The sequence below is a fragment of the Neophocaena asiaeorientalis genome, unplaced genomic scaffold (genome assembly GCF_003031525.2).
Source record: "Neophocaena asiaeorientalis asiaeorientalis breed wild unplaced genomic scaffold, Neophocaena_asiaeorientalis_V1.1 scaffold594, whole genome shotgun sequence".
Lineage (NCBI taxonomy): Eukaryota > Metazoa > Chordata > Mammalia > Artiodactyla > Phocoenidae > Neophocaena > Neophocaena asiaeorientalis.
Window position 1 is genome coordinate 1,226,154 of NW_020175066.1, and position 12,022 is coordinate 1,238,175.

Below are 12,022 nucleotides of genomic sequence, written 5' to 3' on the forward strand. Positions count from 1 at the left end.
TTTTTTAGTGGTACGCGGGCCTCTAACTGTTGTGGCCTCTCCCGTTGCGGAGCACAGGCCCCGGACGCGCAGGCTCAGCGGCCATGGCTCACGCGCCCAGCCGCTCCGCGGCATGTGGGATCTTCCCAGACCGGGGCACGACCCCGTGTCCCCCGCATCGGCAGGCGGACTCTCAACCACTGTGCCACCAGGGAAGCCCGCATTACTTTTTGTTTTGCTTTTTCTTTCTTTTTTTCTCTTTTCTGCACATGCATTACTTTTTAAAGTATGTAAGACCCTTCAATGTTATTTAAAGTAGAAGAGAGAAATATAGGAAGAGGAATAATCAATCAATCATCAGTTTTGTGACAGGTAATGAAATTTGGTGGGGAGCAAGGGTGGTGAGAACTGAACATATGAATGTAGCTGTGACACAAATGAACATTCTTTCACAGGTGCAGCCACCAGTGCAGATATGTCTCATAATTTTCCATTAGCCGATATCGTATTGACCACGGTCATGAGTGAGCACAATCATACCCTGATCATCTTCCTCCTTCTTGAATCGTTTTCCTCTCTTGGCTTCCGTGACACCCCACTCCTATTGGCCTTCCCTTTCTCAATCTCCTTTGCTAGTTTCTTCTCTTCTCCTCACCTCCCTTTACATTTCAAAGAGTCCCAGGCTTGACCTTGAGTCTCCTCTTCACCATCTACTCAGAGGAAAAAAAAAAAAAATTAAAATGCCTTCAGGACCCATGCCAGTAACAAGCGAGTGAAGCAAGTCCTTGATTTCGCTGCCATCTCTTCCCTCAGCCCAATACCAGTCACCCCGCACCTCAGTCAATAGCATATCCACCAACTGCTCAAGTCAAAAAGTAGAAGCCGGGCTTCCCTGGTGGCGCAGTGGTTGAGAGTCTGCCTGCCGATGCAGGGGACACGGGTTCGTGCCCCGGTCCGGGAAGATCCCACATGCCACGGAGCGGCCCGTGAGCCATGGCCGCTGAGCCTGTGCGTCTGGAGCCTGTGCTCTGCAACGGGAGATTCATTGCTCCCTTTTCCTCATCTTTGCCCACATACATCCAATACATCAGCAAATCCTGTTGGTTCTATTTTCAAAATATATCTTGAATCCTTTCCTTTCCCCTTTCTGCCACCATCTTGCGTGGGCTATTTAAGTGTCATCCTAAGTGGTCTCTTTGTTTTTGCTCTTGGCCACCATATTCTTCATGCACAGCCAGTCGTACTAATAATCTCTGGATTTGGAACTGAAAACTCAGAAGATGTGGCTCTGGTCTTCTTTCATTCTTCCTAGTGAAAAGGTAAAATTTACCTAGTTTGACTGAATTATCATAATTCAGAATTAATTTAATAGTACCGCCCCCCCAAAAACGCAAATTCATTTTGGTTTCTTAGCAGTCAAATATTTTGGAACCTAAGGATAAAAACAACAAAATTTATTTGCTCAGTTGTTCTGTTCACTTTATACTCCACCACCTTGGTTAACAATGGTAGAGGGAGAATTTAAAAAAAGGAAAATTATATTCTATTCTTAATTCTCATCCATCTGTAAAGAACAAAACAGAAGGCTGACATAAATGTGTATTATAATCTGGGGGTGGCTTACCATACTTGTTTCTGCTTAAGTTCGTCTTACCTCATTTTTCCAGGACTTCAATTCAATAGTTTTTTTTGGGGTTTTTTTTGCCATTTAAGCTTCTACGACTATGACTCATGGAACTAGAACTAGCTCAGTACTGCTTTGTGTTACTTTCTGTATGAGATTTTTCTCAACTGATTAAAATGACATAAGTAAAATACATTTTGTTTTTCTAAAGCTTAAAGACATAAACGTTAAACTAACAACTTTCCGTTAAAAGAAATTGGATTTAGCAGAGAAATACTTTCTAATTTTACTTTACAACACAAAATAATTTTCCTCAGTTCTTTCTTCCAAAGCTGTTGACCACAGAACTTTCAGTAATCTCATTTAGATCCTGGAAATTAAAGTATTGAATACATTTTCCTAAATGCTAATTTCTTACTACATTTTGCTTTAGAAATAAACTATTTTGAAGTTGACCCTACTTCTGTCTTGCCTTTAACATGAAATCTAGCAACTGTCTGTTATTTTCTTTTCTTTTTTTTGTGGTACGCGGGCCTCTCACTGTTGCGGCCTCTCCCGTTGCGGAGCACAGGCTCCAGACGCGCAGGCTCAGCGGCCATGGCTCACGGGTCCAGCCGCTCCGCGGCATGTGGGATCTTCCCGGACCGGGGCACGAACCCGTGTCCCCTGCATCGGCAGGCAGACTCTCAACCACTGCGCCACCAGGGAAGCCCTGTTATTTTCTTTTTACACAGAACTCTGGATTGTTTTCCCTTCTGATTTAGAAGACTGTTGCTTTTGGAATAGAAATACATCATGCAGATTGTCCAGATTTAGGGACATTCTAGGTTGCTTCCAATAATCTGAGTGACGCTAAAATTTTTATACATTATTTTCGTTTAACATTAAACATATATATATATGTCATCAAAGAAGTATTGAAATCAAATAAATATTAGTTCAGTGGTTGTAAACCTAGGCCCTACATTGTAATTACTTGGGAAGCTGTAAAGAATATTGATGCCTGGGTCCTACTCAGGATTCTGATTTCATTGGTCTGGGAATTGGGATTTATAAAAGGTTCCAGGTGATTCTAGAGAATGGCTAATATTAGGACCCACAGAATTAGGCAATTATGGTTTCAAAATGTCACTTTCTATATTTGAGGCTAACAGCATGTGTTAAAAAGGTGGCACTGTATTTTCCTTTCTTAAGGTCAGAATTCCAAAATGGGTTTCAACTGGGCTAAAATCAAGGCATTGGCAGTGTTGCATTCCTTCTGGGGACTGCAGGTGAAAATCTGTTTTGTTACCTTTTCCAGCTTCCAGTGGTTGCCTGAATTCCTTGGCCTGTGGCTTCCTCCTTTATCTTCAAAACCATCAGTGTAGCATGTGCAAATCTCTCACTGACTCTATGCTTCTGCCTCTCTCTTTCACTTATAGGGACCCTTGTTATTACACTGGGCTGACCTATTTAATGCAGGATAATCTCCCATCTCAAGATCTTTAATCATCTGTAAAGTTCTTTTTCCATGTGAATTAATATATTCACATGGTTCCAGGGATTAGGATGTGAACATTTTTATGGGAGATTCTGTTGTCTACCACAAGCCCCATAGTCTGTAATTGTTTTCCTCTTCATTTTACACACTCTTCCTGATGATCTTTCTCATCTTGGTGGAAGATGTCACATTTCTATCTCCAACTCCAGGTGCAACTATTCACTGAACCTCACCCCTGTGTGGTCCCACAGGGCCAGGAACCAATGCTGTTTCTCACCTTTAGGTCTTGACACACTTTGCTGTCTTGGTTTGAACACCTTTTTCTCCTTTTCTGAAGTCACACTATATTCTTTGTCCTTCTAGACTCAAGGCGTTCCCTTCTCCAGGAATTTTTTTTAAAAATTGAGATATAATTGATATATAACATCATGTAAGTTTAAGGCATACATGTTGATTTGATAATTTATATATTGCAATGTGATTACCACTGTAGTGTTATCTAACACCTCTATCACATCACATAATTATTATTTCTCTTTTGTGGTGGGAACAATTAAGATCTAGTCTCTTAGCAATTTTGAAGTTCATAATACAGCATTGTTGACTATAATCACTATGCCGTGCATTAGATCTCTAGGACTTATTTTTCTACTAGTTGTCGGTACCCTCAGACAACATCTCCCCAATTCTCCCACCCCCCAGCCTCTGGTAATCACCATTCTACTCTGTTTTTATGAGTTTTGCTTTTTTTTTAGATTCCACATATAAGTGATATCTTATTATTTGTCTTTCTCATTGATTTATTTCACTTAGCATAATCCCCTTATGGTCCATCCATATTACCACACATGGCAGGATTTCCTTCTTTCTCTTGTCTGAGTAGTATTCCATTGTATATATATGTACCACATCTTCTTTATCCATTCATCCATTGATCGACACGTAGGTTGTTTCCATATCTTGGCCATTGTGAGTAATGTTGCCATATGGGAATACAGATATATTTTTGATATCCTGCTTTCATTTCCTTTGGATACATACTCAGAAGTAGAATTGCTGGATCATATGGTAGGTCTATTTTTAATTTTTTGAGGAACCTCTCCATACTGTTTTCCATAGTGGTTGAACGAATTTACATTCCCACCAACAGTGTACGAGGGTTCCCTTTTCTCCACACCATTGCAACACTTGTTATCTATTGTCTTCTTGACGATAACCATTTTAACAAGTGGGAGGTGATAGCTCAATGTGGTTTCGATTTGCATTTTCCTGATGATTGACAGCTAAATAATATTTATAAACTTCTGAGCCCCTCACTAAAGATAGTGCAATGGGGAGATAAGACATTTTTACTTTATTTTCAGTTTCTCAACATTTTGAGGAAAAGGCCTAAAACTAAGCACCCTCCTACAATGAATATGTTAATCATCTCATTATTCCACACAATTGTGTACCTTTATAAATGCAAATTATTGTAAAGTAATATAAACACTGCATTCCACCAATACTATAAAATGGATGATTCCACCCAAATATGTATCGGGGTTGGGTAGCTGCTAGTGATTTTCTTAAGAGGCTAATGAAAGCCTATCACTTTATAGTTTGAAATCTGAATGCAGCAAGTTGCCTTCAGGGTAGAATCCAATCCTTAGCCTGGTTTATCGTGGTCCCCTCTGCCTCTGTAGCTTCATTTTTAGTCAACTTCCCACTAACTATCTGCCTGCTGTCCCACACTCATCATTTTCATGTAACAATTATAACTTAGGCATGGGGTCATGCCTAATTATAACTTAGGCATGGGGTCTTAACTAAATTATGCTAACCTAATTTTCATTCATAATAAAGCCAGGAATGGAGCATAATCTATTCATTTTCCCTTCTGCAGTCTATTGTGTAAGCACAGGTTCAACTCCATTTCCCCCTTTGTGCAGGATAATAAAAACTATAATGATTTTTTAAAACAATCACAATACTATTTAGCTTCATGGGATGAGAGTTTCCCACACTTCCTCATATTTAGAGTATCTGTAAAGAGGGTGTGATCCAAATGGGGGTGGTAGGATGTGCTTTTCAATATATGTATTAACAGAACAACCTTTTTTACTGTTCTATATCTCTATCCAGAAGAAAAATCTAATTATTTAAGAGTGACAATTGGATTAAATTGTCCTCTAAGGTTAAAATGTCTGACCAGACTGGAGATTCTTCTTTTTCCTTTTTATTTTAAATTGAAGTATAGTTGATTTACAATGTTGTGTTAGTTTCAGGTGTACAGCAATGTGATTCAGTTATATATATATATGTATACTTTATTTTCCACTATAGGTTATTGCAAGATATTGAATATATTTCCCTGTGTTTTATAGGAACTTGTTTATTTTATATAGAGTAGTGTGTATCTGTTAATCGCATACCCCTAATTTATCCCTCCCTTCCCCTTCGGTAACTGTAAGTTTGTTTTCTATGGCTGTGAGTCTGTTTCTGTTTCATAATAAGTTCATTTGTATTGTTTTTTAGATTCCACATATAAGTGATATCATATAATATTTGTCTTTCTCTGTATGACTTACTTTACTCAGTATGGTAATCTCTTGGTTATCCATGTTGCTGCAAATTGCAATATTTCATTCTTTTTTATGGCTGGGTAATATTCTATTGTATATATATATCTCTCACATCATTTTTTTTTTCTCATAAATTTATTTATTTATTTTTGGCTGCTTTGGGTCTTCCTTGCTGCACATGGGCTTTCTCTAGTTGCGGTGACCAGGGCTACTCATTGCGGTGGCTTCTCTTGTTGTGAAGCATGAGCTCTAGGTGCATGGGCTTCAGTAGTTGTGGCATGTGGGCTCAGTAGTTATGGCTCATGGGCTCTAGAGTGCAGGCTCAGTAGTTGTGGCATGTGGGCTTAGTAGTTGTGGCACATGTGCTTGGTTGCTCCGCGGCATGTGGGATCTTCCCAGACCAGGGCTTGAACCTGTGTCCCCTACATTGGCAGGCGGATTCTTAACCACTGCACCACCAGGGAAGTCCCCTAGGATACATTCTTAAGAGTGGAAGAGCAGTATAGTGGTAAACTGCTTCTTAGTGATGTTATATGTTTGTTGTAAATATTAATGAGTGCACATTTCTCCTTTGCCAACACTGAATACTATAAATATTTGCAATGAGAGACGTAAACCATGTTATCTCAATACTATTTTAATTTACATTTCTTTGATTATTAGTAGAATTGAACACTTTATTCCTGTATTTTTAGTATAGGTAGATTACCCATAGTGGCTGTAACATTTCTCAGCAGAGAAAATTATTTGGAGTGTCTGTAAGGAAATGGGTGCTTTCTTTAATCAAATTAAATGTAAGTCTTCTCAATTAGCAACAAATAGAAAATCTCCCTGGAAAATTTCTTGTGAACTTTATAACCCAAAATGTGATCACACAAAATCCCCTTTTCCCTTGTGCATATCTGGGATGTACCACTGTTACCACCTTCTTTAATATACAGGCCCAATTATGGGGACTCTAAATTATAGCATAGCTATGACGAGGCTGGAATATTTTTTAAAGTTTATACTCTGGATCAACAAAAGTAATATGGTTAGGGAAAGTAATCCAAAGCTAAATAATCTGTTTTACCTGATATTTTATTTTATTTTTAAAATATTTATTTATTTAGGCATGAGATCTTCATTGCTGCATGCAGGATCTTTCGTTGTGGCGAGCGGGCTTCTCTCTAGTTGTGGATCCAGAGCACACGGGCTCTGCAGTTCCGGCACATGGGCCTAGTTGCCCCGCGGCATGTGGGAATCTCAGTTCCCTGACCAGGGATCGAACCCATGTCCCCTGCATTGGAAGGCAGATTCTTAACCACTGGACCACCAGGGAAGTGCCATACCTGATATTCTAGTTTTCTACCTATTGCTGTATAACAAACAATCCCCAAATCCAGTGGCTTAAATCAACAAGTATTTATAACCTCTTACAATTTCTATGTGGGTTAACTGGACCCAACAGTGCAATTCTATACCATGTGGCAGGGCTGCAGTCTTCTGAAGGCTCAACCCAGCTGGAATATCCATGATCGCTAGCTCTTGTAGCGGGCAGTTGGTGCTGCTTGTCGGCTTGGAACTCAGCTGGGGCTGTTGATTGAAGGCCTTGATTGTTCTCCACACAGCTTCTCCATGTGGCTTAGGTTCCAAGAAGGAATACTCTAAGCATGCTTCTACATGACAGAAGTCACCTTTCTCATTTTGGAGTACTAGCAAGCAATTCAAAGTTCGAACCTCAGAGAATAAGGGCTGGAAAAAGTAATTTCCTCTCCCGTCTGCTTGAAGTCAATCTCCTGGTGGTCTCATTTCCTATTTGAACCACCACTTGTAATCTTGGTGACTGAAATGGCAACCTACCACTTTCAGGGGAGACACTGGCCTCTCAGAGACCTCACCTAGACAAGCAATTCAGAGTTGAGCTGACAATGCCAACAGTCATTCTAGGGATATGCACTTATATAGATTGCAAACGGGTGGGGTGGGGTGGGATGGTGGTACATTTCATTGCAGTCTCATGACAATTACTCTCTTACTATTGTAAGAGAACACTGCAAATGGGCTACGTATTTACACACTACTTAAGAACAAAATAGATGTGGGAAAACAAAACAATCAACCAATCTAGTATATGTCCATGTCAACTATGCTAAATACTTCATTAATATTTTATGTCTTAAAGCATATGTCTTGGCTAGCATACCTACTGATAGTAGAGTTGCCCTTTTCAAAGTCTTTATCCCTCATGTGACATACACAAGGGAAACAAGAATTTAAAAATGCCCCAAACAGGACTTCCCTGGTGGTCCAGTGAGTAAGACTCCATGTAATGCAGGGGGCCTGGGTTTGATCCCTGGTCGGGAAACTAGATCCCGCATGCATATCGCAACTAAGAGTTTGCATGATGCAACTAAAGATCCCGTGTGCCGCAACTAAGACCCAGTGAAGTCAAAATAAATAAATATTAAAAATGCCCCAAACGTAATTAACTTCATGTGGATCGTTTTGAACTTCTAGATATTGAACAATTGTGTGAACTTTCAATCTTAAACATTTGAATTTCCAACTATAAGGGTGGGCAATGTCTTTTCCTCTTAAATTGCAATTGTTCCCAGAGTCTTGCCCAATAAAAGTGTCATTAATAAATATTACTAACATTCGAAGTTTTACTTAACATTAGTAAGATTTAGTGAATAGTAAAAGCAATGTTTGCCTTTCTTGTGAGGAGGGTGCTGCAAGCCAAGGCCATGAATTTCCATTCCAGCCTATGATATAAGCTACGCTGAATAAGAATTTGAAGAATTCTCCAAATTCTCTAGGTGCAGAGCAAATCATGTAGATGGTACCTTTTTCCTAAATTATCATTTAATCTACAACCTAGCAAAATGCCAGTAAGTTACAATTGGGTGGATTGGGTGTATTTTCTGGTAGAAACAAAGAAAAATTCCATCCTATCTTTGTTATCAAAATTTTCTTTTCTTTGCATATAGGTAAAGGCTTGCAGATCAATAATCATTTTGATTTCACCGTGAAATTACATTCTCTTTGCTTGAGTTCCTTTGAGTTATGCACAAGGCTTCCTGTTCTGAATCCACTCTTTTCTTTTCCTCTCTATTATGATGTCAATGTATGCTGAAGGCAAGTAAAATTATGAAAACCTTTAGTCCTTAATTCTGTCAAGGTGGTGATATCAGAGAGAAATATAAATTAGATGATGATGAAAAATTTAAGTCTGGATTTATAAAAGGTAATTTTTCCCCCTATTCCTTCCTTTTCCATTTTAAAACAAAATTTTTTTCATCTTTATTCTCCAAATTTAGGTGTACTTCCCTCTCAGAATTCCAATACATTTTTTTCTTTCTGTTAATGAAGACTTGTGATGATCTGTTTTCCCTTTCATCTTAGAACATTTTGCTTTTATGTTTCTTTATGTGATGTATACAATTCATGTACCTGTTTTAGTTGGTGTTTCTGTTGATCTTAGACATGAGGAAGGTCCAAGTGACACAGTTGATGTCAGGGTATCCAGAAAGCTTGAATCCATCTGTAAACTCTTCAGCACTCATAGGTCAGTTAGTGCCCTGCTGGTTTTGGAGACCCTGGATGGGGGGTGTGGGGGACAGCTGCGGCTCACCCTGGGGACACAGACACTGGTGGCAGCCATATTCGGGAACACTCTACTGCCCTCTTCCTTTTTTTCTTCTCTTTTGTGCAGCAGTTGAGTGTATGATACAGGGATACAAGTACGGCAGTCCTATAATATCACATGCTGGGGCTTCCCTGGTGGCGCAGTGGTTGAGAGTCCACCTGCCAATGGAGGGGACGCAGGTTCGTGCCCCGGTCTGGGAAGATCCCACATGCCACGAAGCGGCTGGGCCCGTGAGCCGTGGCCGCTGAGCCTGCGCGTCCAGAGCCTGTGCTCCGCAACGGGAGAGGCCACAACAGCGAGAGGCCCGCGTACTGCAAAAAAAAAAAAAAAAAATCATATGCTGATAGTTCATATGAAGTCTTTTGACTAGAAAACTTCCATAATAGTACTAAAATGTAAACAAATTTTAACAAATGGTAAAACTGCTCTCCATATTATTATTAATTTATTTTTTATGTTTGCCCACGCCGCATGGCTTGTGGGACCTTCGTTCCCCAACCAGGAATTTAACCCGGGCCCCCGGTAGTGAAAGCGCTGAGTCCTAACCACTGAAACGTCAGGGAATTCCCAGCTTTCCATATTAAAGTATCCTTTTATACCAGGATCTTCCTCTCTCTAACTGGCAATAGTTGTATAGACTCAAGCAAGGGTTTTCAGGCCAGAAAAATTAAAGCAAGTAACTTTAGAGTTTTAACTCAATCCAAATAATATGTATTGAGTACCTACAATGTTCAAAGTATTGTGCCGTGAAGGAGCTTCATAGCTGATGAACAGTTTACCTGAAGCACTCCATGGCTGTATTCTTTACAGCTAAACAATAATCCACAGCTATTGTATTTTAACTGTGACTTGGCTAGAAGTGAAGTTTCCTTCTGCAGTGAACCTCTGATTTCTGGCAACTGTTTTACTGTAACCAGGGGCAAAGTAAAGCAGGAGGGTGGATAACTCTGAAAAATTGTAAAAAACAGTTGGATTATTGTCTTACATCTCTTTTTGTTTCATCAGTGGAACAGCATTAACGGTGAGATGGCAAATCCATAACAGACATAAACCTTAGCCCTAGGTCATTTAGACTGAATAACTGTGACCACACTGTGTTTAGGGCATTTCACTATCATCTGCTTCTTCTCAATGGAGGACATTTATTTATTAACAAATACTCCACTAGCACTTATATGCCAGATATATTAACATACTCAAGGTTAGACTATTTGCCCAAATCTGAAGCAGCAAAATGCTATGAGAGGCCTTTCATTGTTTAATGCCTCCCTTCCTCCCTCCAGATGTGTTCACAATGAAGTGAAAGTTGTCTCTCTCCTCCTGGCACACCCACTTCTCCTTATTCCCGACTTCTTCGTTTAATGATTTAAAATATAAACCTGACGTGTTTAAATTTTCAGGAATGGCAAGACGTTGATACTGCCTCTTACCCTAGCAATGCACAAGTCATCATTTCAGATCTGGAGAAAAATGTCTGCCTCATCTTTGTAATATTAAACCCACTTACAGGAAACAAATCTTCAACATTTGCAACCATGAGATGTGGTACAGCTGAATTCATTTTAGTATTTTTAAAAAGGTGTAAGCGTTTAAAACTTTTCTGAAGACGCTCCTGTGCTTCTTGTCTTTTCTCATGCCACATCCTTCCTCCCAAATTTCCATGTGCTAAAGTCCAGTTCATTTTCCAAGCCCATCTCAAATAACCCTTTCTCTAGAAAACTATTTCCTCCCTAGAACCAATATAATTTTTCTTGACTGTCCCACAGTACTTCCTAACTTTGACCCCACTTTGGCTTGACTTTTAAATGCGAGTATTTTAAATATTATATATGTTTTAAGGCCTTACGTCTTCAAAGAGTACCATAAGGGTGAAAAGCCACTTTCCTCTATAATATTTGTTTGTTTTTCACTAATGCATCAGGAAGAATACTGTTAACGGGTGGTGGTGGGGGAACAGGACACAGATTATGATGATCTGTGCTGGTTCCAATCCTAATATAATTGATCTCTTAAACTAATCTGAGAATAAGGCGAGCCTAACTTTCACATTGGAAAATCCCGAGAGGAAAAACACCCCTCCGAGATCTACAGGCAAAATGCACCCCGCCTCCACGCTGCTTGGAGCAGCTGTCTCAGGAGTCCTCCCTTTCTTAGAACGTGGGAGAGGTTTGGTCGGGCGGCAGCTGCAAGGAATTTTCCCCGTTCCTCGTCCACACGATCTCCCCGCCCCACACCCCGCTCCGAAAGGAAGGTGGCAGCTGTCAGGGAATCCCAGCGGAAATCTCTTTCCGAATCTTCGCCGAGCGCGGCGGGCGGGCGGCAGCTGAAAGCTGTCAGGGGTGGGGACTCTTTGCTCCTTTAGACAAGGACAGCAGCCCCGCTGGCTCCGGAGCTGCCACCTCTCTAGCTCGTGGCGGTCCCTCAGGTGTCCTTCTCCGAGTCCAAGAAGACACCCTGGCAACGTGGGGCGGGTTCCTTCCGCGCCAGGAGGCCCTACGGTAACTTAACAGAAGGAGCGTCAGAATCACCGCCTCGGCACTCGCCAAAGCACCTTCTCAGGTCGGGGAGTGGGAGGCGGAGGAAGAGTCGGCTGCTGAAAATAAAGGTCTTTTCTGGCCGGGCCGGGGATACACCTGGTGCTACCTGCGTAGCGCGCCAGCCCTCACACGCAATCCTACCAGCAAGCCCGCGCCCGGCGCCTCCGCCCTCTCCGGCCCCCGGGGCCGCCCGCGCGTACCCAAGCC